This window comes from Hetaerina americana, unplaced genomic scaffold (assembly GCF_022747635.1).
Source record: "Hetaerina americana unplaced genomic scaffold, ioHetAmer1.1.p SCAF_9, whole genome shotgun sequence".
NCBI lineage: Eukaryota > Metazoa > Arthropoda > Insecta > Odonata > Calopterygidae > Hetaerina > Hetaerina americana.
This window is the reverse complement of record NW_027287538.1, coordinates 16,699,046-16,726,494: the sequence shown is the minus strand read 5'-3', so window position 1 is coordinate 16,726,494 and position 27,449 is coordinate 16,699,046.

Below are 27,449 nucleotides of genomic sequence, written 5' to 3'. Positions count from 1 at the left end.
CTGAGAAATGTGTGGCAGACTTTTCCGGAGCCCACCGCTCGAGCGAATCGTCCAGGGCCGCGTCGACGCTTGCCTCGGTAGGCTCAACTAATCGACTGAAGTGTACCGTACTGGGACTACGGCAACGGTGGAACTGTGACTATATGGGCTTATTTATACAACGAACTATTTTCCGGACAAAAAAGTGCGCATAAATGTTTCGCTGAAGAAAAGTTTGTTCCATCCGATTACGGAATAAGTACGCGGTGAGAGAAAATTTCATAAAAAATAACATGGAACCATTCTCGGCATGGCAGACGAATCGTCCACGAACGCCTCTGGTGAAAAATATTTCTCAGAGCTGCGTCTATTTAATTTTAAACTGTGCAGTTCTGTTTGTTTAAACTGGAGGTAAATTATGTTTTATCATAAATATAACAGTTGAAGGAAAATCACTCCGAAGTATATGAATAAACATTCCGGATGGCAATCTATAACGTTGTGTAATATTCAATCCTATGCCTTATTTACACAATGAGACATGCAATATTTCTATAATTGATAGTAAACTGAAGACAGAAACAAGATTGCACCTAGAGAGTCGGTTAAAAAGTGAATGGACCCAGAATTGATTAAGAGAAAAAACACATTCATTTTATCATACCAACGTAATTGATTTTTTAACGCAAGACGAAATTAACGCTTATTCGAATTTTTTTCTTCCATTTTAGGGAGCCTTCTTAAAAGTTGTCTGTACAATTAGCATAAAAGTGTACCTAGTTAAAAAAAAGGTGTTGATGCACCTATTCCGGAAATTATACGCTCGATCAATTGTAAAATTTTCAGAAATATTTTGCAAAGTTTTCCACACACAAAATAGCGCAATACGTTATTTTCCTATTCACACTAACGTTACGCACTAAACAATAAATATTAATTTTTTAATATTATCCTTACTGTCATAACAAAAGCGGCAGCCAATACCAGCACACTGGGATGCTACTACACATTTCACATTTAAAATCATATCTGCCGAGTAAAAACTGTTTTCGGATCAACCATGATTATAAAAAAATTAAAATGCGGATTATGGATGAAATGAATTATTGTGATTAAAGAAGGATTAAAAGCGTGTCAAAATGCAAGGTGTGGGTGCCACTTACTGGTGAACACTTAAGAGTTCTACTTTCATACACCGTATCATACTATAATGAAATTATACCTCCATGCCGACCTCCATCCATGCCGTCCATTAACAGTTCGTATTACAGAACAGAGGGAATTTAATGAGGTTAAAAATTTTGTGGACATGCATTTATGATAATAATCCTGTTTCTTATCCCTTTCAAAGAAAAGATTTTCTCCAATATAATTACTTTAAAAACTGTTTCCTAGGCAAAGGGGAATTTTATGAGCAATTAAACAATTTGGATAAGTAGTCCTTGAACGGTGAAATGACCGGAAAAAGTTGGGATCATTTAAAAGTTTAACAGGTCCATCATAAAAAATGGTAGCTATATTTGTTAGGAGGCCAGTATTGCTCCGAAGCGAAAAATCGTAGTCGCCAAGGCTCCAAATTGAAATAGAAAAATCAAAATCACATTTCTGGCGTCATCATTGGTAGATTTTCCTCGATCTCCAGGGTCTTAAGTATAATTTTTGTGACTAACATTTACGAAGAATTGAGAAATTATTTTTAAAAGATTTAAATATTTAATACTTGGCCACATAAATAACCGGGGAATTGAAAGCCAAAATGTTGGAGCATATAATGAACTAGAGGTGAGAACTTTACACGCTCTTAGAAAATATATTGGGTAACTTGCAGTTATGAGGTTGGTGAAATTGATGGATTGAATTGAGGTTTATTTTCAAATTGGAATGTAATATATTCGACAGTAATTGTAATGTATATTAATGCTTTGAAGCGGTGATCTAAATTGAATTCCGTACTTAAGCAATACGCTGAAACAGAAATGGTATGCTATTTAACGAATTGTACAATATAAATCTTTCAATGGTATTTAGTACCTAAGTCTAGAATACACCGAATTCAGCTGACATTAATTTTTCAAAAGACATACAAAATATTTTGAGAAGGCTTTTATTTAGCATAATACTGCGGAGTGTGTAATCCTTTGCTTTGGACCCCTTTTCTCCATAACACCAACCCTACCTTATTCACACCAATATGTCTAACAAGGAACAATGATGAAGTGTTCCGACTACTACCGAATTCGGCAAGACAGGAGGGTGACGCGATTGAAAAAAAAACCCGAAATATTCACCCCGCCTAAATTCCGCAAAATTCCGAGATATCTGCATCCGAATTTGCAAAGAGGTTTCCCATTTTTACGCCTCCGAGTGCCCCTCGCTTTGCGACTTGCAGCGAGTACACGAACTCCGGCGCACTCTGCGACTGCTGGATATTTTCCGCGCCGGCAGTGGAGGGCTTCCGCCGGAGAAGAATATTTTTTACTGTGTAGGACCGTTCCTGCGATAGGAAGGAAAATCAAAGCACAGCGATTTCCTCCGGCTGGCGCACAATAAAAATACATCCCCACATCACGCCATGCTCGCAGAGTTGGGTCACCTCGCTACAAGTCCCCAAGCGAAGTGCCCTCCCGGGCGGGAAAAAAGGCGAACTTTTGCCAAATTCGGGAGCGTATATCTCGACCTGTAGGGAACCGCGGAACGGGGAATTTTTCATGTGCGATCTTTTTATTCCGCTCGAATATCAAACTCCCCAAATTTAAAAAAATCATTCATTCGAGAACATGGCGTGCATGCTCCATTTGGAAATCTTCGGGTCAAATTTGGAAAGAGCTTTACATAAATACATACGCAACAATTAGAAATCCATAATTAAATCAAGTAACTCTCGCGGTTCATTGACTACTGAGTTTATGTCATCAGTTATAAAGGAGATGCTGGAAAATAATTATGGGTTGGTTGAACGTAAAATTAATTACCTCTTACTTAGAAGCTTCCTCAATTATTTATTGTCAATATGATACGCCCCAATTAACTATAAAGCAGAATAAAAATAACTAAAATATTACAAATATTTATTTGGCCCATGTTAAATAAATAATTTAATATGGGTTAAAAATTTAAAAAAAACCCAGATGCACGTTATTTGTCTGACAAATTCAAAAAGAAAATAGCAATCGAAAATTTAATGGTCAACAAGGGAATTCTTAACGAATACCAAAAAGAAAATATATTCTGAGCATGCTTCCATCCTAAATTGAGAAAATTCATCACCACTATTTCAATGTTTTTTTCAAAACATTTATTCTTAAGGATAACGGAGGAAATTTAATATAAAAATGTATGATTCTAAAACTTCCAGTCATTAATTCCCCCTAGAATTACCCAGCAAATATGTACGCACAATTCTGGACTTAGCATTGCAATTCAATTAGTAGGTATATGATCCCATAGAGGTTAAATAACTCATCTTTGTATTTACATTCAAACCTTATACTCATGAAGTTTTTAATAAGAAATATTTTAAATATACCCATAAAATTCGCCAAAACACAAAACTAATAGTAAAATTTTAATTTCAAGGCCATTGATGATTAATTGAGTACCTTCCTCACCACCTCTTTCCTCCATCCACACATAAGGACCTAGGGCACCTTTTTAAGCGTACGCTATCGAGCATCTGGGCAAATCTTCCGTAAAATCAAACGGTCCTTAAAAACGCATGTAAGCTCCTGCTGCGAATTTTTATTGCTTTTACCTTCAACTCATTCGCCAAACTTTTTTACACACTTTCATTCTCCAGCTTCACATTTATATCTGTCAAAAAGAATTCATAGACATGGGCTTTTCCAATTCATAGAATGTCATTTGTCGAAGTGACCACGGAAACATACGCAGCGACACGGAGAACCTTTGACATTCTTATGCTTACTTTCGCGCCTTTGGATTGACCGCTATAGATTTAACAAAACTCGAAATTTTTCAACCAGTTATTTTCGGGGAAATCCGTTAATTGTGAGGAAAATTTTTACATTATGAGGATCAATTTAGGTTTTCCAAACCAAAACGGTCTTTATCAGCATCCTCTAATTTAAACGGTTTATAATCATGAACACATAACTTCAGAAAGTAAAACTAAATATTTAGCGCTAAAAATTGTTCCAGATCATGGATTCATTATTTTTAAAAAGCTTCTTAAATCAAACTAATGTTCGGCAATTTTATAAAGTAAACAACATTATTCATGGAATAGATTTAGTGGGCCGTATGGATTCATGTTTTTGTCCCCTAGTCAGTTCAGGTTAAGCTAATATATTTTTTAATTAAGCAAAACATTGGACTTATGGAGTACGTTCAAGTTTTAAGTTCATAAAATTATATTCTCGAAATTGGAGTAGTTGATCTTAAATTGCGTGAAACAGAGGGCAGAGGACATGCTTTATGGTTGCACTATGTAATGAGGGGGGTTCTTCAACCAGAAAGGGAATCGTTTTCCATTATTAGCATGGCGTCGTGCAAAAGAACAGCTTGTAATGACATATTTTCTTCAACTTTGTGGTGTTACACTCACCGATATTCACCGTCAACTGGGTAAGAGACACGCAGCGTTAATATTATGGGTGTGAAAAAATTTGCATTTTGGGCTGCAATGAGCCAAAGCAAGTCGCATCGTATTAAAACCATCCTGAAAAGCATCGGCCTCGGAGCATCAGACATTTTCCACTGAGCAAAAGGAACTCCTAGAGATGAGAGTTCTTCACGAACTAGTTATGATTATATCGACTTTGCGAACATTTTTACAGGGAGACTGAATTGAAAACTACCATAATTTTTAATTTTTTGCCCCATGTAGCTAGCCGGAAAAATTAAAGAGACTTTATAACTTGAAGTCACCTCGTAACACGTATGTCACAATGGAAATAAGACATAGCATCGGCGAGTATTAATGCCCTTCATGATTAATTGTGTGCTGTTAACTGGACCCCTTTAATGTTTGAAATTTTAGTTTGGTTGTAACTGAATTCAAATTTCGCTTAGGATTGATTCGAAGTTGCCCTAATGCCGAGCCTTCACATTTAAGCCAAAATCAGGTCCGGGTAAGTACCGAATGGACTAAACATCAAATTCTCATGGCTTTCCTGAGTGGACAAACACACTCCGGAGTCTGACGCTGCACAGCAGGGGCTCTAAACCTGGAGACGAAGATTTGCCAGGATTGGCGAGGAACCTCGATTCCATCCTTTCATGGGGGCAAATAATATTTCCCGAGTGGTGCTCTATGGGGAGGTCCATGGGAAGGCAACACGAGTTAAGCTCACAGATCTGCATAGTTTACGTGTTACCCGTTTAGACATCAACAGCATACCGGCCGCTAAATTTGCGACACTCAAGAACACCTTTTAGTCTTTCATGAATTCATTTTTGCGGCTTCTTTCAACTTTTGCGAAAATATTTTTATAAAATCTTCCATTACTTACTGCATAAATCAATAAAAGAGGTAGTATGATCCCACATGGAGTTAGAATGGAGAAGGAAGTATAGATTTAAGAGGATCATAATAATAAAGGGAAAACTAGATAAACTAGAAGTGCTGAGATGAAGTCCTTACAAGTAAATAAAGATGCGAAAAATTTGACTATCCAAATGATTCAAAAGATTTAAAAAAACTTAAATGATATTTTAAACATTTAAACCCCCATCTTCAATAAAATTTCTCTCCTAGCCTTATTCAAGTGTACTCATTCTCTTAGTGCCACTAGAAATGTTTGAAAAAAGTGAGTTATATCGTAGAAAAAAACAGTGAACTGAAGAGTTTTCCAAACTATCATTCCATACACACCTACTAAATGTTTTACACGAGTTTGTAAAGTTGTGTGACATGTAATAAATAATTGAGGGCAGAGATACCGATTTTGCGGTAGCATTTATATTTCATGAAGCTATAAATATTTATTAATCACTCAAGCCTTTAAATTAAAACTGTAAGTTTCAAATGTAGCACTAAACATTTCGTAAGTCATAAAACAACAATAAATGCTTGAATTGAATAACTCGAAATTTTACCAAATCCGCAGTTCTCCAAGTTTTTTGGCTCCTTCACGTGTTTTTACGTTAAAAGTCACCAATATAAAGATAAACTTGATACGTTTATGCTAAATATTCTTTTTTTGCACAGAGACTATGTTTTGGAGGTAATACTTCGTTATTTGGCGAGAGTTCCACAGTAACAGTTTTTGAAAACAGTTGATTTTACTGTTTTAATAATTCGACAATAGCGATTTAAAACACATCACATAAATCGTTCAGCAGACGTACTCTTGTGAAGGTTAAAAACGCGTTAAAACTTTCAAAATGACTTATTAACCTTTTTTTATAAAGATATCTGGCCCATATACTTCCCGCCACCACAGTTCGCCCTCTTTTCCACCACATAATATTCCCAATAGACCAGGGAGGGAATGTAGATTTTGGAATTAAATTGTTCACCTCCTGCGTGAGTCAAAACGTTTAGGCCGTTCGTTTAAACTTAACATTACAAATATGGGGTAATTGATATGAAAGTGCAAATACGACTGCCATTAAAAAAGATACAAACTATTTAAACCTAATCTATTATCTCAAAACACCAACACACACATGCACTTGAAGCGAACGCCGCTCCAACAAGAGCGCATGACGTCATTCTCTCCTTTCTTAAACCACCTCATCTGCACTATCCTCTCAAACTAGACATCACCAGAACTAAATTCAACCATTATTCTCCTATTAACAAAGATGAAGGGACAAAGTGCACACTAAAAATGTAAATTCGTAGCCATACTATTTTACGAACAAATCTTTGAAAACACGTTATAAATAGGATTGAGATCTCGAATATATAGCAGAAAAAGTTGTCAACTTTTATTTGTATATTGTTAAACAAATTCAACCTGCAAAACATGTTAGAAAAATGGAAAAAAATATATTCTTTACTTCAAAGTTTTATTTCTACTAATTTTGGGTCGGTGTCCTGATGTTAATGTACTCAAATATTGCAAATGGTCAATACACATAGGCTAACAAATAGCACATACAGGGTGTATTCCACGAAAAACAGGTTCCTGTGAGGGCTGCCTCAATCCGAGGGAACAAAAGGAAGTTGCTGGGGCGATGTCAGGACTATAGGGGGGTGGAGCAGCGTTGGCACCTGGTGTTTGGCCAGGATCTCGCGGACTCTTAGCGCGTTGTGACAAACACCTTGGCGCACTTTCCTCATCGCTAAGCCCTCAGTAACAATGCGAGACACAACAGTAGACGACAAGTACAATTCATTGGCAACCATTTCGATGCACAATCGACGGTCAGAATTCAAAAAGTTTCGAACACGAGCCACATTGTTGTCTGTTTTGCCGGTGGACGGCCGCCCGGAGCGTTGTCTGTCGTGAACCTCTTCCCGACCCTCCTTAAAGGCCTTTAACCACCTGGAAACTTGTGAGTAGGACAGATTTGTAAGCCAAACGAATAATTTTGTTTGTCTCCTCGAGATGTTTTCAGTTTAGCAAAAAACTCAGCAATCGCGTTACGTTGCTCAATCGTCGATTCCATTTTCTACGTGACACGGTCGGCGCGCATAGGTTTACAATAACTAACGTCCAACCACTTCCACAGCTTGTAGAAGCTTGTAGAGCCATAATCCTGGTTTCGCGGCAAAGCGCAACGTCCTCTTTACCCACTTAGGGTAATTTGATCCCACTTTGACCTATAAAAGCGGCGCGGGAAATTTAATTGCATTATTTTTTAATCGCACCCTGTGTTAAAATTTTGGAGAGGTTCCCTGCATCGCTATACTGACCTGCACCCTAAATAAATCCTTCGCGTTGGAAGCCAACGATACTTGCATGCTTATTAAAACGCAAATCTCTAAGGTTATGCCACTAACGTCTCCTCGAAAGACAGCGACGGACAGATCGTTAGATGCCCTATTCTCATCGCTTAGGGACTATTTTCTCGGAGTTTGAAAGAATTTTCAAATGCAAAGTCATCCTAAGCTACACTGAGTAAAATATGTGTGCTTGATAAGTGTTTTGAAAAATTAATGCCGACTGCAACATAAATTGCTCCTTTAGAATTTACAGCACGTTGTGATAATATAACTTATCCGCAACTACTAAAAGTTTAACGACAAAAATATTATACAAAAAGACATATTTCACAATACCAATCCGTCCATGTGTAAAAAACCACTGCTGCATTTTAAATAATTTCACAGCGCAGAGTCCCTTTTAACTTTCGTCCAACACAGAAAGGGATCCTCCAAGAAGGCCATTTTAATGACCTTCGTTGCCCAAGTACATTGCATTTGAACCAGAAAGGGAGAGCTTGGCTGAAAGCCGCGATGGCGTTCCCAAACTCCGAGCCAACGCCACAAGGTCAAAAGCCGCCTCGGCGGGAGGGAGGGAGGGGGCATCACCGGGGGAGTCAACAGGGAGGGAGGAGGCTGGGGGAAGATTTCGCGCGGGAGGCGTTTATATTCGACCCGCCCGCTCGCCTCTCCCATTCCACCACCTGCTCCCTCCCGTTGAAGATATTTATCAATTAGGGCAGGGCGGAAAGGGCCAAACATATTTCTCGCTTAATTGGTAGAGGTTTCTCTCCGCATTCCGCCTCGGAACAAAGGTGCTCCGAGGGAGAGAAACGAGGGAGACATGGTGGGGAAATGATAGGGAGGTGGGTCCTACACTCCCAGGAAAACCGATATTTTCCTGTTTAAGGAGGTTTATTTTATTTATTTTTACAGAAAACATCGCTGTCGGCTTTTAATATACAAAGTATTCCAGGAGTCAGTTGAACGGAAATCCCAATGCAATGATGTCTGCCATCCGAAAAATTGTTGGAAAAATACTCGACGTGGCATAATTTTTTTTCATTTTTTCTCAATAATACTTGTAACGCTTACACGCACTTCTCTCTCAAAAATAAAACAATTAAACCTGTTATTTTATTTACGAATACAAATGCAGACGCGATCAATTGACTCCCTCCGTACCCTAAATTAAGTGTACATACGCAATAAAAAATTGGTCGATTCACAAATAACGAAATTTTAGCCTAGATTGGCGGGGATTGCTGTAATAGTATGCGTTGCTTCCATAAAAATTACTTTTTCTACCCGAAGTAATATTTCCAACCACTAATAGATGATTCTGTCTACACTAATACATCAATGATGAGATGACTTCTTTTTTTACTATATTAGTACCCTTTCTATCAGAATGAAAGTTTGTTAGATCTATAGTTCGGCGGTTAGAGGTATTACATATTATAATGCACTAAACTGCCAGCTATCACGCCTTTATACGACATTCTGATATGAACTTTAGATTTGAAATGTGGTGCAAAGTTGAAAAAAGGAAAAAGATTCAAAAGTAGCGGTCTAATGGCATGTCTAATTATTCAGAAGTCCAAATTTTTACTCCGTTCTAATCCCTTCCTTAAATAAAATTGCAGAAATGAAGGTCTGCCAAATAAACTCCTTTACGCTTATCCCAATAGTTAATTTTAAGCACTTCTTTTATAATGGAGTTTAATTAAACTCTCATAAAAGATTCTGGCATTTTTACACGATACGCTTGCTTTTTTTGACGGTCTATATATTCAATTAAAAACGATTCTTTCGGAGAAGTCAAAAAAGATATTCTCGGAGGAGATTTCGGGTGGCAAGGCGTCATAAGGAGTGGGGGTTGGAAGAACTTCATTAGGTTTAAGGATATGGAAAGCATAAATTCTTCAAATAACTTGTACGCAATTAAAACCTCGACCCTTATAAAAAATATTTCATAAAAAAATAATAATAATTTCCATAATGAACCAGATCAGTTTTCATATTATAACAGAGGTCTGCGGGAGACATCAAGCTAGTCGGATATGAACAATGTTCTCGATGCTCTCAACTCCATTCTCTGCGGTCTCATTTCCAATTACGCTCCTCGCAAATGTTCGCCTATCCTTCGAAGTAGCAACATTGGACAAGTCTTTACTAATATTCTTTGGAATACATTTAAACTGACGCACAGGTAGAGAGTTCGTAAATTTCGTCATAAATCTTTTGTTTCAAGTACAATCAACGAAAGTAAGGGGTAAAAATTAAAAAAAATCCTTCTTTCAATCATTTTAGGCTAAATATGCAAGTCTTTTTCTTCAATTGCAGCGACAGATTTTGATTAAGAGCTCAAATTCGAAAAACATTTCTCATTTTCCGATTTTCACATAAACTGAGATTCCTACGACATTCCCAACCAAATCCATTCTCATAGTATAGACTACTTTTCTACCTAAGTACTTCCTCACGAACAAGCTTTAAAATGTTTTAGATAAGAGTTTAAACACAATAGCAAATAAATTGAATTTCTATTACTCCCCGTTATCCCCTTTTGGAAGAATTCTGGATCACTCAGTACGAGTAAAACGATTTTTGACGCAGCCAAATAACACGAATGGCATTTGTCCAACAGAATTCCAATTCAATAAAAAATAGAACAGTGGCAATGCAACTTTTTAAACTCTGGGTAACACGGGTATGTAAACTATACCTTGATCAGGCGACCGTAAAAATGAAGCACGAATGGGGGCATAAGAAAAAGAGAACACGATTCGTGTCCCACAGTCAGATGCTGCGTGGAAATATTTTCGGGTCACAATATTTACGAGCAGCAGTGGCAATGGAAAATGGGAATACATCCACCCACGCCACTCTTTACGACCTCCAGTCCTTGTCGAAAACAAACCCTGTGGGCGAAATCTCGTACGACGATGGACGGGTTCACGCTGCTTCCCCAACGAGTCCAAATTCCCACATGCACGCGAGGTAAGAGTACTTCAAGGATTCCAATACCTCGCCGTGCATTCACCCACCCCCCCGCCGCATTCAAGTACATACACCGCCGATTGACGAACGTACATCCACAATTGTGCGCACCTGGAGTCAAATGACGATGGGGACGTAAAGTGAAATTTTTCCACCAGAGTGTAAAAATATTATAAAATTAATCTTCCTAAAATGTAAGCTTATTATGCCGATACCATAATGACAGTTTAGCTAATCTTCCTTCAAATTCTTTACTAGATAAAGGAAGATTACGTATTTTGAAAATTTTACAAAATATTATGATAAATTAACTGAAAAGATTGAAACAAATAAATAGTTCCTGAATATATAACAGAAGGATGAATGGGTAGATAGAAATAGAATAAATGCAAATGATGACATATTTGAACTTAGTGTGTATTCAAGTTGTGAAATTTCATAAAAGATGTGAAGGTTATTGACTACTCATAGATTATTAAATGACGACATGTTTCTAAAAAAAATGCCAAATAAGGAAATGATCCCATCGTTATAGCACGTATGAGGAACGACTACCTTCTCCTGAAACCAGATAAACACCCTCTATCCCAACTCTCACGAGCGGAGGTTTCCTTGCTATCCATCCCAAGATGGGAAATTTGAAATTGAAGATACTAGGTTGTGTCTGAACAACGTAAGGCTCCTCACTCTCAATAGGATTCTCAACCTGCCCCCATGGCAATAGATTTACCGAGCTCGGTTCAAATTTAGCACTCGAAATTAAACCTGCCCTAGGGTCTCACGAAATCGTCGACATGAAAATGTATGGTCGAGAAGATATATAGCAACATTTTTTTGGCAATTTAAGAGACACGTGTGGATATGTTCTTTTTGTTACCCTAGTTATAAGTATCTCACAGGGGCATTATTAATTTTATAAAGAGATAATACAGGATATCCAAAGAAGTATGCAATAAAACCCATAAAATAAATACACATTATTTTAGGAATTGAGGATGCATATACTCTTTTTAGCATATGGTAAAATAGCATAGCAAACTACTCTAGTATTTTTATAGCTTATTACCTGAGTAGGAAAAGTCAAAGTAAGTGAACGGGTTCGGATAATGGAGCAATATAAATCCTAAACTGTAGCACAATTTTTGGTTGTGAACGGGGACAACTACTATATCTTTCTATAAAAAAAATAACGAGAAAGAACACATTGTTAAATAATATTATGAATGAGAACTTAGAAATTATTATTAATAAAATAATTGTCAAGTAAAAATATAATATCAGATTTATGCTTAAAAAATTGTCAAGAATTGTAAATTAAAAGAAACGTTTTCGCTAAAATACAGAGTTATTTTGTTTGCTTTAGCAAGTATCCTCATGATTCAATGACTTCTCACTCGACAGAAGGCAAACTTGAATCGATGCCAAGACTTATTTCATTCAATACACGTCGAAAGCCACGAGGCGATGAGACAGGAAGCTATTTTGGAGGTTTGGTTTCCTTTAACTTCAGCAGGGCAAGTAAATAACAGCTATACGACACGCCGTCTTATATGCGAGTTTACATAACTGGTTTGAAAAGCATAACGGGGACCTGAGAGACTGTGGGGTTGAGGAAGAATACTCACCACTCTGTTGCGATGTAATTCGGCGGTCGAGATGCGGTGAGGGAGACAGAGAAGAGGAGAGATAACGTACAAATTGATTTGAATTTGCCCGCGCGGTAATGGCATTGCGAAAAATTTTCGGTCGGTTCCCACAAACACGCGATGCCCCATCCCCTTAAATGCCTCCGTTCCTCCCGAATACAATCCCCTCCCCTAATAAACCACCCCCCGCCCCCCCACCATTTCCACGCTTCCTCTACCCATCCCTTTCCCTGAGCGCCGAAGCCACCCCTCCTCCCAATTGTTAACACCACCCGGCCACCGTGTGATCCAATCCGTCGCGAATTAAGGCTCGCGCCGATGCAAAGCAATCAATCAGGCCCAAACCACGAGACCGAGGGACAGACGAACTCGTGCCAACACGCACACAGTGACAGCACAGACACGCACGCACGCATAACGCAAGAGAGTCGGCCGATGGGGTGGGTCGGAACCCACACAAGCGAAATTCATTCCACGGACAATCTTGGCCAACACACGCACGGACACACGCGTGAGGATCGAGGTGTGAAATGAAAACAGATCCCCCACCCATCCCCCAGATCACACACCTCGAGAGCCCGAACGATACCGTGTAGCTGTGAAAACATGAACCAAAGGACAGGTGTAAGGCTAAGAAATTAGTGAAAGCCCGCTTTCGGCTACCATACTCGTGTTTCAGGGATGCCATTCGTATCCCGGGAAGAAGAGACCTAACAGCGATTTCAATTAATATTTCCACGATCCTCTAGCCTTGTGTCAATCTCTCTAAACCTTCAAACAATATGGAATACACAGCAATATATGATTCTATCATTCTCCTATAATAATGGATAGTTGAATTCACGAGTTAAAAGAATGAGGCAATTTTTTCCACAAAAAATTACACGTGAAAATTAGTTGACGTAACATAATGGCTCCTTGTTAATATGTATCACAAGCTAGACTATCTTTGCGAATGACAATCTGACTGTTAAAAATTATAATTATTATATTACGAGATGGTTACAAATAATCTAATCTGATTGACTCATTCATGTAAAATTACCCTCAAACGGATAGAAAAAGAATCAACTCAATGCGATGACTGCAGGAAACTAAATTTGACAAAAATATCATCACCACTAGTCTCAGCGGTGTCACGAGTTAGCATATTACGAAGGTGCTAGAGAGGAAACGAACATATTTATATTATGGAGTTTAAGTCACATAGAGTATGGCACAAAACACCATTAAAAAGAATGGATATATAGGAAGAATATAACGCCAGATTGATTCGCTACTAAGGCGTAACCATTACACATGCTCTGTTTATCACATACGGTCTAATTACCATTTCTGATGTGCAATTGCAGTAGCCGTGCCTCGCGAGGATGGAATGCCGATCCAAGGGAGATCCTTTTGCACGCCACGCGGGAGAAGAGTGGAAGTTTCGCCCAGACGATGCTCTCCCTTAACCGCGACTGACCGGCCCCGGGTTCGTGCGAACCGGGCGCGGAAAAGAAAGGAGCACGAATCCATTTGACTGACAGCTCACGCTGCCACTCAACGCGTCAGCAGCGCGAACGGACAAGCACAAAATATCAACTCACCTTTTCACTGCGGATTCCCTCGGCGAGGACCGCGCCTCCACTCCCTCGTGCAGGCGGGGGAGTCAACTGCCGGCCGGCACCACGCGGCCGCGTGTCAAAGCGGCGCGGGCGCCTTTAAACACTTGTCCACACGCTCTCTCGCCTTTTGAACTCAGGGGGGGGGGGGGCACACACAGCAAGGCGTGATGTTCTTATGTGGAAGACAGGTCCGTCCTTCGCTCCCCCGTGTGAGGGGGCCGCGACACTATCCGGAAACGGTTTCACCGGTTTTTTCGTTCGGGGGGGCTGTTGATCGAAACAAAAGAACGACGCAGGGCGTGTTCTGTGGAGGAGAGCACGGGAGACCGGGATCGCGGGCCCGCTGTGTTCTTCATGCACGAAGCAAGCTCACTGCCGAGGGCGGGATGAGTTGAGTCCGTCGCCGCGGTAGACGGACGAAGAAGGATGAGCGGCCTCTGACCTCACGGAGGAGTAGAGCCGAGGGAGACGACGGCCGAGCGCGCACTGAGGCCGACTGCCGGGTTAGAGGAGGACGAGGAGGGGGAGAAGAGGCGGGGTGTTGCTGGAGGGGGTTCACGGCGCGCAGGGCTGCTCTTGGGGGAGGGCGGCTAGGGGGAGAGGATGGAGGGGAGTGTGCATGGTGTGGGGGAGGCGTGGCAGGTTGGAGTGGCGGGGATGCAGCGGCGGGGTCGGCCGGGCCAGGCAACCGCTGCGGCGACGGCGGGTGGGAACCATATCTACTCGCGGGCACAAAGGATGCAGTCAGTAAATACAACAGATGATTAAATTAAAATAAAATTCAAAGACCAAACGTCAGTTAATAGAAAACAGTAAAGATCTCGGCAACATACGCGCGTTATTTAAACCCAGAGCCCAAATATAATTATATATATATATATATATAATGTATAACACTTAGCACTAGTGGACACAGACAAAAACACAGAAACACACAAAAAAAGAGACTCACTATTTTTCGAATTTTCGGTGGTCGTTGCCACCTTTATCAAGGAGGAGAGGGACAGAACTGAAGGGAATACGAGGGCTGGAGCGATGGATGGAAGGGGAAGGTGGGGAGGGAATTCCGAAGGGACGGGTTTGGAGGGGCAGCGTTAGAAGGGTGGGGAAAATGTAGAAGGTGATGGGGGTGGAAGGGGGATGAAAATATAATTAGAACAGGGTAATTAGTGCCTAATATTGATTCCTGGCCAGTTCCAGGACTCCAAAAGCCAGATGAAGGATTGCTCTAGTGTTTTCAGTTTCAGAGGAGGATCAGAGGGTGGGAGGGATGCTATGATTGATACACTATAGCATTTGTCAAAGGGAGTGTTGTGTTCGGAGGCGTGTTTGGGGATAGGGAGCATGTCAATGAAGGAAGAGTTTTTGCATGAGGCTCGGTGGTTGTTGATTCTGATATTGAGGGGTGTGGTGGTTTGCCCAATATAATAGGCAGGGCACAGTTGGCACTTCAGAAGGTACACTGCATTGCTAGAAGTGCAAGTAGAGGAGGGAATTGGTGGGAGAGAGTTAAAAAGCGGGTGGGAGAGGGATGGGATTTTGGTTTTGAAAATAGGGCATGTTTTACATCTGGGTTTATTGCAAGGCGTTGGAGTGGTTTTAGGACGGGTTGGGGATTTAAGGAGTGGATTTGTTGATTTGAGGAGATCGGATAGGTTGGCGGGGCGTTTGAAAGTAACTGAGGGGCATTTGGGAAAAAGGTTGGCGGTGGCATTATGATTTTTTAGGATAGGGTAGAGGTCTTTCAGGATTGATCGTATAGATTCTAAGCCCGGGAAGTATGTAGTGCAAATTGAGAGAGGGTGGGGTTCTGCGGTGGAGGAAGGTTTGGCAGTGTACGCATGTTTTCGGATTCTTTTGTTCAGGAGGGATTCGGGATAACCTCTTTTTAGGAGGGAACAGTGTAGACTTGAAAGGAAATAATCAAGGGAATCAGGGTCACTACAAATTCTGTGTCCCCTTGTGGATAGGGAGTAAGGAATGGAGCGTTTTGTGTGATATGGGTGGCAACTATATAGACCTCTACCCTATCCTAAAAAATCATAATGCCACCGCCAACCTTTTTCCCAAATGCCCCTCAGTTACTTTCAAACGCCCCGCCAACCTATCCGATCTCCTCAAATCAACAAATCCACTCCTTAAATCCCCAACCCGTCCTAAAACCACTCCAACGCCTTGCAATAAACCCAGATGTAAAACATGCCCTATTTTCAAAACCAAAATCCCATCCCTCTCCCACCCGCTTTTTAACTCTCTCCCACCAATTCCCTCCTCTACTTGCACTTCTAGCAATGTAGTGTACCTTCTGAAGTGCCAACTGTGCCCTGCCTATTATATTGGGCAAACCACCACACCCCTCAATATCAGAATCAACAACCACCGAGCCTCATGCAAAAACTCTTCCTTCATTGACATGCTCCCTATCCCCAAACACGCCTCCGAACACAACACTCCCTTTGACAAATGCTATAGTGTATCAATCATAGCATCCCTCCCACCCTCTGATCCTCCTCTGAAACTGAAAACACTAGAGCAATCCTTCATCTGGCTTTTGGAGTCCTGGAACTGGCCAGGAATCAATATTAGGCACTAATTACCCTGTTCTAATTATATTTTCATCCCCCTTCCACCCCCATCACCTTCTACATTTTCCCCACCCTTCTAACGCTGCCCCTCCAAACCCGTCCCTTCGGAATTCCCTCCCCACCTTCCCCTTCCATCCATCGCTCCAGCCCTCGTATTCCCTTCAGTTCTGTCCCTCTCCTCCTTGATAAAGGTGGCAACGACCACCGAAAATTCGAAAAATAGTGAGTCTCTTTTTTTGTGTGTTTCTGTGTTTTTGTCTGTGTCCACTAGTGCTAAGTGTTATACATTATTATTCACGTCCGTGAGTCTTTCAAAAAGTGTTATATATATATATATATATATATATATATATATATATATATATATATATATATATAAAACATAAACACAGTAATCAACCCAAAGGACGGTTTGATAGGAAAAGGTAGAGTTCACCCAGTACTAAGTCCGACGGGTTGCATGCTCCATGTGGAAAAAGTAGAGATAAGAGAGTGTTTACGGAGTGGGGGCCAGATCCTTTCCCTGGGCCGGTTATGCTTTCCCAGGAAGATCTGGTACCCGAAAAATCACATAGCTTTGGTGGAGCTGCAGGTACCCAGAGACTTGCCTGGGAAACGAGCCCGGGACCCCCCGGTCAGTAGTCCCCCTGGACTGCCGCGACCTGCACACACACACACACAGTTTTACTGAGACAGTTTTACTTGAGCATCTGTTTCCGTATTAGAATTCACATTTTTTCTAAAATTCGCAGAACACTTCAAACAAAATGTAGAAAACTTCACAATCCTCATGCATGCTAATACTTTAGTTAGTTATTTAACGCAAAACAGCAAGCAAACCATTGAACCAAATATACATATAATTTTCTATGCACATTGGCACACGCCGTGTATAAATTCCTTTCAGAGACGTTATGGGTACAATGTGATTTAAATCCGATAATCATGGGAAAAATGTCCAATGGGTTAAGCAAAAAATTTTTTACATAACGTTTTGTAATGAGGAAGCAGTTGAACTGCAAAAATGCAAAAACGTTCTTGGGATAACTTTAGAATAGAGTGCAACATTGCATGTATTCATTCAAAAACTATTAGTTGACACAATACGATAAACATGGGCTGGAATCTTTGGTGCAGTGAAGAATCAATAAAACCGTATAAAAGGGAATAAAAACAAAAAAAGCGCTGTAACAAGAAGAGAATCCTATAGCCAATAAAAATAATTAAGAAGAACTCCAATACCGGCATTTCGCTCACCTGGTGACCATCTACGGGGAGAATCAAATGGGGCCTTGAATTTGGAAGACTATGCACTGGGCACTGTCCAAAGTCAAGTGGGTGTTCAGGTCGGGGTGTGGGGTAAGCCTGGGGGGTCGAGGGGGGAGGGGGTAAGCGATGGTCGGTAGGTGGGGGGGAGTTTGTTCAGGTCACGTGGGAAGGAGTGGGGGAAGCGTGGTGGCTATTAGGAGAGGGCTGCCTATTTTTGAATTGCCTAACGAAGTTAAAAAGTGAACTGTTGATGATGCCTGGTTCATTGTTCATAAGTTTATTCTTGTTTGAGTGAATGTGTAAACTCTCGCATGCATCGAATTTACAGTGCTGTATCGGTTTTAATAATGCTAAGTGTTTGGAGTGATGGAGTGTTCAGTTTCAAAAATGTGTTTGGCGACAGCTGATCTTTTGAAACGTCCGTTCTTAAAGTGTGCTATGTGTTCCTTAAATCTGATTTTGGGATTACGTTTCGTCTGTCCAATGTAGGAGAGTTGGCAGTGTGAGCAAGTTATTTCGTAAATACCCGATTTTTCTTAATGTGGTGTTATGTCTTTCGGGTTCCCTAAACACGTAAGAAGAGTGCTACGGTTAAAGTAAGTGACTTTGGTGCCAATTTGTTTAAAGACCTTATCAAGGCCTCGGGTTAATGTGGAGTAGAAAGGTAATGTGATAAATTTGTTATTGTTGCCTTCCCGTTGTGGTAGGAGTGTTGCATGTTTATTAGCAAGTTTTCTTTTTTTGTTTCTAAATAATTTGTCTATAATTTGGGGTGTGTAGCCATTGTTAATGGCTGTTTGTTTGATGTTTTCCAACTCTTTGAAAGTTTGTTGAGTGGTGTCGTCAGTAATCTGTGCATGAGAAAATTAAAAGCTGCCATTTTTTGTTGAAAGGGGTGGTGTGAATCTGCTTTGATGTAGTTGTCGGTGTGGGTCTGTTTTCTAAAAATGTCAAACTCTAAGACCTCTTGGTTTCTAATCATTAGTATATCCAAGAAAGGCAGTGAGTTGTGTTGTTCGACTTCAAATGTAAATTTTAAGGAATCGTGTTTTTTGTTCAGCCGGTCCAAAAAGTCATTTATGTCACACTTGCTGGTGTCAAAAATGGCAAAAATGTCGTCTACGTATCCAAGCCAAGTGTTAGGAAAATAGTCAAACGTGTGTCTACAGTCTTTTTCAAAGTAATGTAGGAAGATGTTAGCGATAAAGGAGGAAAGCTTAAACGCAGCAAGAAACACAACGTATTTCCTAAGTTCATGAAAATCACTGCTCCTAGAAACAACCTTAACGCCTCTAAAGCTATCCTCTTAGCGAAAAGACACTGGTTAAACACAGAAATCAAACAAAAATACGCTAAACTCGCACACACCGAAACTCAGACTTACAACCTACACCTAAAGATCACGAAACACTTAAATTTTATACAACTACAGACATTCAACGAAAAACTTCTAAAAATTGACACAGTAAACCAACACAGACTGCATAAAAAACTGAAAACTTTAGACCGAAAATTCCAAGCTATTCACAAAAATATTCCCAGTCCTGAAAGTAAACCCAATCCGTAAGAAATTTCATCTTAAAACTTTCCTCCAAACATTTCACTGATGAATAAAACAATATTTTGAACAAAGGCCTAAAACATTTCCTCCCATACAAATATCCCCCCACCGAAGATTTAGTTGTGGACATGGAATCGCACATTAAACACCTTAAAGACACCAAGAAACAATGCGTAAGACATGCCTGCCAATTACAGTTGGAACACAACAGCACAAGTAGTAGTAGTAGTAGTTTTTAGGGGAGGCGACCGACAGCTAAGGTCATTTGCGCCATAGGGGATGGACAGAAAAGGGTGAAGGGAGGAGAGACACCCGGCGTCGGCATTAGCCTACTCTTTACGAAAGGCGCCAAGGGGTCCGCAGCTTAACCTTAGCGTCGACGGCGACGGCGTACTCACTCAAAGTGCCCTCCACAAAGCACCTCAAGTAGGGATCGAGATACCTCTGAAAAATATTCAACACCGCCGGGATTTGAACCCGCGCCCTCAGGGTGGGAAGCCAGTACGTTAGCCCCCGCACCATCTCGATCCCCACAACAGCACAAAACTTAACACTAGACCACATAACGATTCGGTAGAACGCGCACTCATAAAAGAACTTAGAAATAAAGACTGTTATTACATTAAGGCCGACAAAGGTAACAGCACAGTTACACTCGACAAAGCCGATTACATTGAACGCACCGAAAACACAATGTAACACAATAAATTGTGTATTTTAATGTATGGGCCAAAGGCCCATACATTAAAATACACAATTCCTAGGTTGGAAAAAGAGGGGGCTGGAAAAAGCTTAGAAGATTGGCACGTTACTACTATTCCTAGGTTCATGAATAAAGCAATATTGACTGAGAGTACTACTAAAATTTACCGCATTTTATTATCATCTAGAAAACCAGGCATCAGTATCTGTAGAGCAATCTCCATAATAATACGTAAATACCAGTATCAATGGTACTAGTCTTACGTACATATATTAGGAAATCACCCTGGATACCAGCATCTTTGGTAATAATATAAGAAACCAGGAACTAGCAGCGATGATTTCACTAACTAGTTGCCAGTATCTTTGAGAGAAATTCTACATACCGATTATTTTTTTTAAATAATTCGAAGTGCTGGTACCTTTGATTGAAGTCCTTTTTTTACCAGAAACAAATGTTTTTATCCAATCGTGATGCGTCACTGGACGATATGTAACAGCATATTAATTCGAAACAGCCTAGGGAAAGATATTTCAATGACGTTGTAACGCAGAACAAAGATTATAACTTTAGTTTTCACTCACTGAATCTAATTGTCCGTAAAGAAGTGATTCAGGGAATATTGAAACGATTAATCTGAAACGGAAGGCCTCCTCTGGCGGATTCGCAAATCAGACCACATCATGCATGGATGCCTGAATGTCACACAGAGAGGGAGACAGAAAGAGAGAGATGCAAGCTTTCCTCGCAGCCTAATTATGTTGAACGCAGTAGTGGAGTCCCGTGGTGTGTTTAGCGAGGAATGGGCCCGGGCAGTTAATTCACCGCCGACGGATTTGAATCAATCAACCTCACGCTCTGACTTCATACAATGCGTGAACAGGGCCACGGGAACGCACCCCCTCCCCGCCTTCCTCATCCCTCGGGAACAACTGCAATTATTTACTTCATACATCCTCGACAACCTATTGTTAACGAGCCATGCAGGAGGATCACTTGCAAAAGGCGACTCCCTATCCAATCTAACCTCTGCTAATCATTTCCCGAGTACGACCAAAAATCTTAAGACCATTAATTAAAAAAAATGAATATTGTCATTATTTAATATTTTATTATCCTTGGAAAACTATGAAATACGAGAGGGTTGTTTTTCAAAACTGTTCCAAATTGCATTAAGTGCACAAAGAGTGCTGAAGGGAAATGTCGTAGGTTTTAGCTCATATATATAGAAGTGGCAAATAATAAGTTTAATACTATTTGCTTTAAGTTTATTTTGGTACCACCGTCTTCTATGAAACATCGAAGCCATGAACACAATCAAGAGTAAATTGAAATAGGTGGATGTACTGTTCTAGAAAGGGGTAACGAAAATTAAATGGATTTACAGATAACGAATGAAAAACAATGCACCCCGTTGGGTAAGTGAGAAACTAATGCAGACCGAGTCGGTACCTATGTGAATAATTCCTGAGGCGTGATTGCTAATTGAATATTTTAATTGGAAGAATAATTATTATATATTATGATTATTATGAACATCAAGATATTTTTTATGGATCCAAGGACAAGGCAATACTTCTATTCTAAATTTGCGCCTGACCAGACATTTTATGAATACTTCAACACCCTACAGCACAATTAACCATTTTTCAGTTCCACATATTTTCAACCTTTAATCCGTCCCACAGCAAATTATATTTACCGGACTCAACCATCTTTACCCGTCATTTTCACCTCTATTACAGAGTTCAACAATCCGCTGCCACTACTCAACATCCTTCATTCGTTTTTCCTGCCTTATTACAATTTCCTCGACACTGTACTCTTCTCCTCGCTTATGCAAGTATCCACCCAATGTCCCCACTGTCAACTATCATTGTAAAATCTTATTTTCCAAACTCAATTTCCCATCAATAGTCCTTACTAATGTTTCCCTTCACCTAAAATAAGTGCAATGTTCCTGGTTGAACTACAAGTATTGTTTCTGGTGAAATTTTCGACCTATGTATCAGATAAACTGAAAGCTCTTCTAACTCAGTTAAAATGAGGGTAACAGGTACTTGATGACAGAACCCCAAAAATTGGAATCATAATCTGCAAACCAGAATGTCATGAATAAATTCATGTGGCAAAGGAAAATACACTCAATCACCCAGTGGGTGAGGGTGGATAATGACTACGCTTCACTTGGCGTTGATATGTGTGGTTTTACTTGACGAGATAACCCAATTCTCACATATCAATGTTTCCTTCAATTTGTTGCTGTGGTGATAACCCTAGTATACTGAGAGAAATGATGCCTACGCTCTAATTCTCCATTGACTTTCAGAATGTTTTCAAAGCAGATACACTTAGTGCTAAGCTGGATTTTTCGTAGGCATACGAAAGTCTAGGAAGAGCCTGATTGCGGTATTTCACCTACTCTCCCGCAGCCGTTCTCAGGCCTGGCCCTGAACCAGCAGCTAGTTAGATGCAATCTCTCATTTTAGGATGTATAGGGAGTAAAAACAGACATTTCGGATGGTCTTCATGGCGATAGATAGCCTGCAGAGGTGAAGAACGAGTAAAAACAGTAATAATAGTAGACGGACAGGGAGATGAGGCCATTTATGCCAGTTAGGGTAGGTAAGCAATTTTGTAGATGCAGGATTTTAGGAATGTAGAGAAGACAGGAAGGAAACGCAGCGTATGTGCATTAGCGTACTCTAAACAAAATGTGTCATAGGATCTACATATGCAGTTCTATCTTACAGACGGCGTACTCACCTCGAAGTACTCACAACGTGCACTCCAAGTAGGGATACACTGAAAAATCATACCTACCACAAGGATCGAACCAAATACCTCCGAGCGGAAGTCTATGCACTAATCACCGCAACTTACGCAATGCCCACGAATGAAGGAGTTATTGTCATTTGCAATTCGGGGTTTAATATTGTTACGTTTCGAGTTTTGCCAAGATTAGAAGAGCAGCAATGTGTAGTGCCTTGGTATGTCGTAAGCCATTCTAAGCGATAGACTGTTTTTTGTACGAGGACGAATCGAAAATAAGTTGTCCTATTTTTTATTCGTGAAAAATCAAAGTTATTCTCAGCTCTGCGTACATCGTTGGAAAGGTTGAGCGCTTAGCTTTCTTTCTACACTACGCCTTGGCGATCAATCACTCTCTGTATCCTTGTAAGCAGCTTTTTAATACCGGCGCCGTACCTTTCTCCCGCCGCATCGCGAAGCCAACTGACGACTACTTCTCCGATATAAATTTATCGCCATTTAGCAGAGGTGTACGGTGATAAGTAAATAGACATCAAAAACGTGTGGAAGTGGTGCAGGGACTTTTTTGATGGACGAGAAAACGTCCACGATGAGCAGCGGTCGGGGAATCCGAGTTTGCCGGAATCAACGGTGGTTCCAATTGACGAGATGGTGCGACATTATCTGGAGAATTACCCTTCATGAGATAAATGAAGGCCTTAATGAAGAGAGTGGCTACTTTTCCGTGCAGAATATTATGTCGGAGGTCCTTGGTTACAACAAGGTGTCTCACCAAAGGAGTGTTTTTGCATCATGACAATGCACGTCCACATGTGTCACATCAAACGACCACCCTACTCAATGAATTCGGCTGGGACATCATCTACCACTCGCCCGGATGTTATCCCCAATGACTACCACTTGTTTCCTGCTCTCAAAAAACACCTTGGAGGACAGAAATTCTAGTCAGACGAGGAAGTGCAAGAGGCAGTCGTCAGTTGGCTTCGCGACGCGGCGGGAGAAAGGTACGACGCCGGTATTAAAAAGCTGCTTACAAGGATGCAAAAAGGAATTAATCGTCAAAACAACTACGTAGGAAAATAACTAAATGCTCAGCCTTTCCTACGATGCACACAAAGTTGAGTACGAATTTGATTTTTCATGGAATACATAGGAGAACTTACTTTTCGAATCGCCCTCGTAATTTTGGGAACTTGGCATTTTTGGGTATTTGGTGTTATACACTACGGGGAATATATTCCTGTGCTGGTGATTCCCTGGATTTCACTAATAGGCACACTTCCTTATTGACTTTTTTTAAATAATTATATCATATACAAGGGCCTAAACAAAGCACTTCAAGAAAAATTGAATATCTGGTTGCTTTCCAAGCAACACTATACCACTATGTAATATGAGAAGTGGACTTTTGCTTATCTTTTCATCACAAATATAAATTAATATCAGAAACAAGCATTATAAAATTGGAGCCATCCTCTACCCGCATATGAGCGTGTAGTCGATGGATTCCCACGAACTCCTTTGCCTCGAGCTCAACTCGAAGACGCCGCACGGCGAAAACCGCGCTCAGTTGTGGAAGGAATTGTCCATAAGCTCCCTGTCACCCATGTCATAATTCGCAAACCTACACATGGACTTGAGGCTGGGAAGGGGAAAGGTTAGGACACAAGCTATCAATTATTTAATCAAAGGGAATTATGAGTGTGGTGTATTTGTGTTAGCAGAAGAGAGGGGAGGTGAAAGTAAGATCAAAATTTCTGTGGAGCTCAGCGATGGTTTCGTCGCTATCTCGTATTAGGTGAGGGAAAAAGGAGAGTTTAAATCAGGTTCTAACGGGGTGGACTTCATATACTTTATTAGGATGGTCTAATCAACCAAATTAATGCGGTGTCTTTGTCTCTTTAATCCCCATGGTGGTTGAGACAAAAAACGATAATTAAGTGCTATTCTAAGGTTTTCCGTATAAACACTTCCGACTCTTTCCCTTAATAACCCCTTTGGTCATTTTATTTTCTCAATTAAATTTGAAAGAAATAAAGCATCGGTAACACTCTTAATGATATACCCTTTTATAGATACAGGGTTTCATTTTCTTTTAATAAATAATGAAATATGAAACCTTAACTTCTCTATTACAGCTTTGCATTAACCTTGCATCTGTAGATTTGGATACGGTTAACACTATCGTGATCATTCATTACTTTGACCATTTGATCATTCATTATTCTCTCATTGACTTTCTCCGACATTAGATTACATAAAAGTTGATATTCTGAAGAAATATGAAAATTTGCATGTTTTCATTTTCTTTTTGGAAGTTGAAACAATTTTAAATCATAAATAATTTTCTATAAGATGCAGGCGAACAATTTCAATTTTAACTTTAATATTAAGACAATTAATTCTTATAATATAAATATTATTAACAAATTAGAAACTACCTCAAGTAAAAATCATCATCGTAAAAATATTCTACCCAAAAAACATCTATTTTTAATCATACCAGGGTGAGACAAGTGAAAACTTTAAAACTACGCAAAAACATTCACTTCCAGTTCCAATCTTTGTTTCCAGCGGTGATAGCCATGAGTTTTTTTGAGTAGCCTGCATTTAATAGCATGAAACCTTTACGCAAAAACACGGAGGAATAGCTTAAAAATGGCCGCTTTACTTGAATCATGCACCACAGAGAAACAGCGATCTTTCATTCGCTTATTCTGTTGAAAGGGAAATTAAATGTATATAAAGTCATTGAAAAACGAAAGCTCAATATGAAAATTCACCCATTTCGTTTGGACGGTGAAGACGCCTGGACTATATTTTCTCTAACAGTGTCATTTTGTATCAGGCTCCTCTAGACCTGGCTGACACCGTATTGTGACGGCAGAGGCTTCTAGAGCAGTCAAAGCTATAGTTCCTCCATAGGTATCCGTAAACTTTCGAAGCGCTGAAATACTGCTATTGTGCGTCAAGAGATTACTTATGAAAACTGTAGGAGTGAGAACCTTTAGTATTCGAGAAACTCCGATATAATAAATGATAAAATTTAATTTCTTTCATTTTACTCACCCACGCACTTACTACCTTCCTCTCTTTTCCTACCATTGTTAAAACTTCTTTCATCATCCTCTCCGTCCATCTTATTTTTTCCCGGTTTCAAATTCAAATACCTCAACATTTACCTATCTGCTTCCCCGCTTAGATCAAAGACCTAATTGCCCACATGACACTCGCTTCCTTATGGTGCATCAGGTCAACAAAAAAAATAAATAAATAAATTATGAATTCTTTAATTTTTTTTACATTTTCAAAGACGTATATTCCACGATATTGATTAGTAACGAAACCAAGCACTGCACACTATCCTGCCTATACAACCAACCTTTTCACTTAAAACAATATTAACAACGAACTGAACATTAAAATATCTTGTTTAATGGCTCTGAACACCTGGCAACTACGTCAGATCCATCCAAAGTGCCTATTCGTATTTTCCTCACTCTTTATTGAGCTCCTTACATTCTCTTCTTTATCACAGCCTTTGGTTCTCCGTTGAATCTCAGTGATCCTCGCATTCACATGTTCTTCCTCCTTTAAAATTCACCAAGCAACCTTCCGCATTCCGCACATGGTTCATTCTTAGATAATCTAAATCCGATTAAAAGCATCTGCCCTATTTCCTTATAAATTATATCTAGATTTTATTTAAGCATTTTCCATATTCGTTGCGCTGTCTTCCAGGCCCATACACAAAGCAAAGGGAAGAAGACTAGCGTGCTGCCGGACTCATCATTTCTTCAATAATATAAAGCGCGTTAAAATTGAATAAAATATTCAGAAAAGAGGGAATGGATTTGTAACTGACGAAAACATTCTTTTCCAGATCAGAGAATCGTACTTAGAGGAGACGCCCTTGTTCGCTTTGCAAATACACGTCACAGCGTGGTGGACGCATTTGTGTACGAGATAGAGGCTCAAGAGTGAGTTCCTCGATATGAATTGGGTGTTGTGATTGATATTTGAATGGATTGGAATTAGAGAGTACATATTTGCTGATGGAATTTTGATTTATTTCTTTCCCAATTACATCGCTTTAGTCAACGTTGGCGTGCTGAGTCGCTTGTCAGTCAATTCTTCCTCCCTGTTCCGCCACCCACCATCCAAAATTATCCAACCCCAACCAAATGTAAATCTCCGAAGTTGAAATTGGCGGGAGTCAAGGCCAGAATTTTACTTTTCACATACTACGCCAGATGGTGTGGACCATTTTATGTTGTTAAAGTTATTTAAAACGAAAATAATAAAACTTGTTTTGTTCACAGATTTGTTATGTGTTTAGAACAAATTCTTCCACAATGTGGCGCCTTCGTTAAGTGTTAACCAAATGATATGAACGTTTAAGTCTAAAACTAAGCTAGGAATAATGTAATAAAATGCAACAATTTAAGTGTATGAAAATATCAAAGTATAACTCTAAAAGCTAGTTAAAA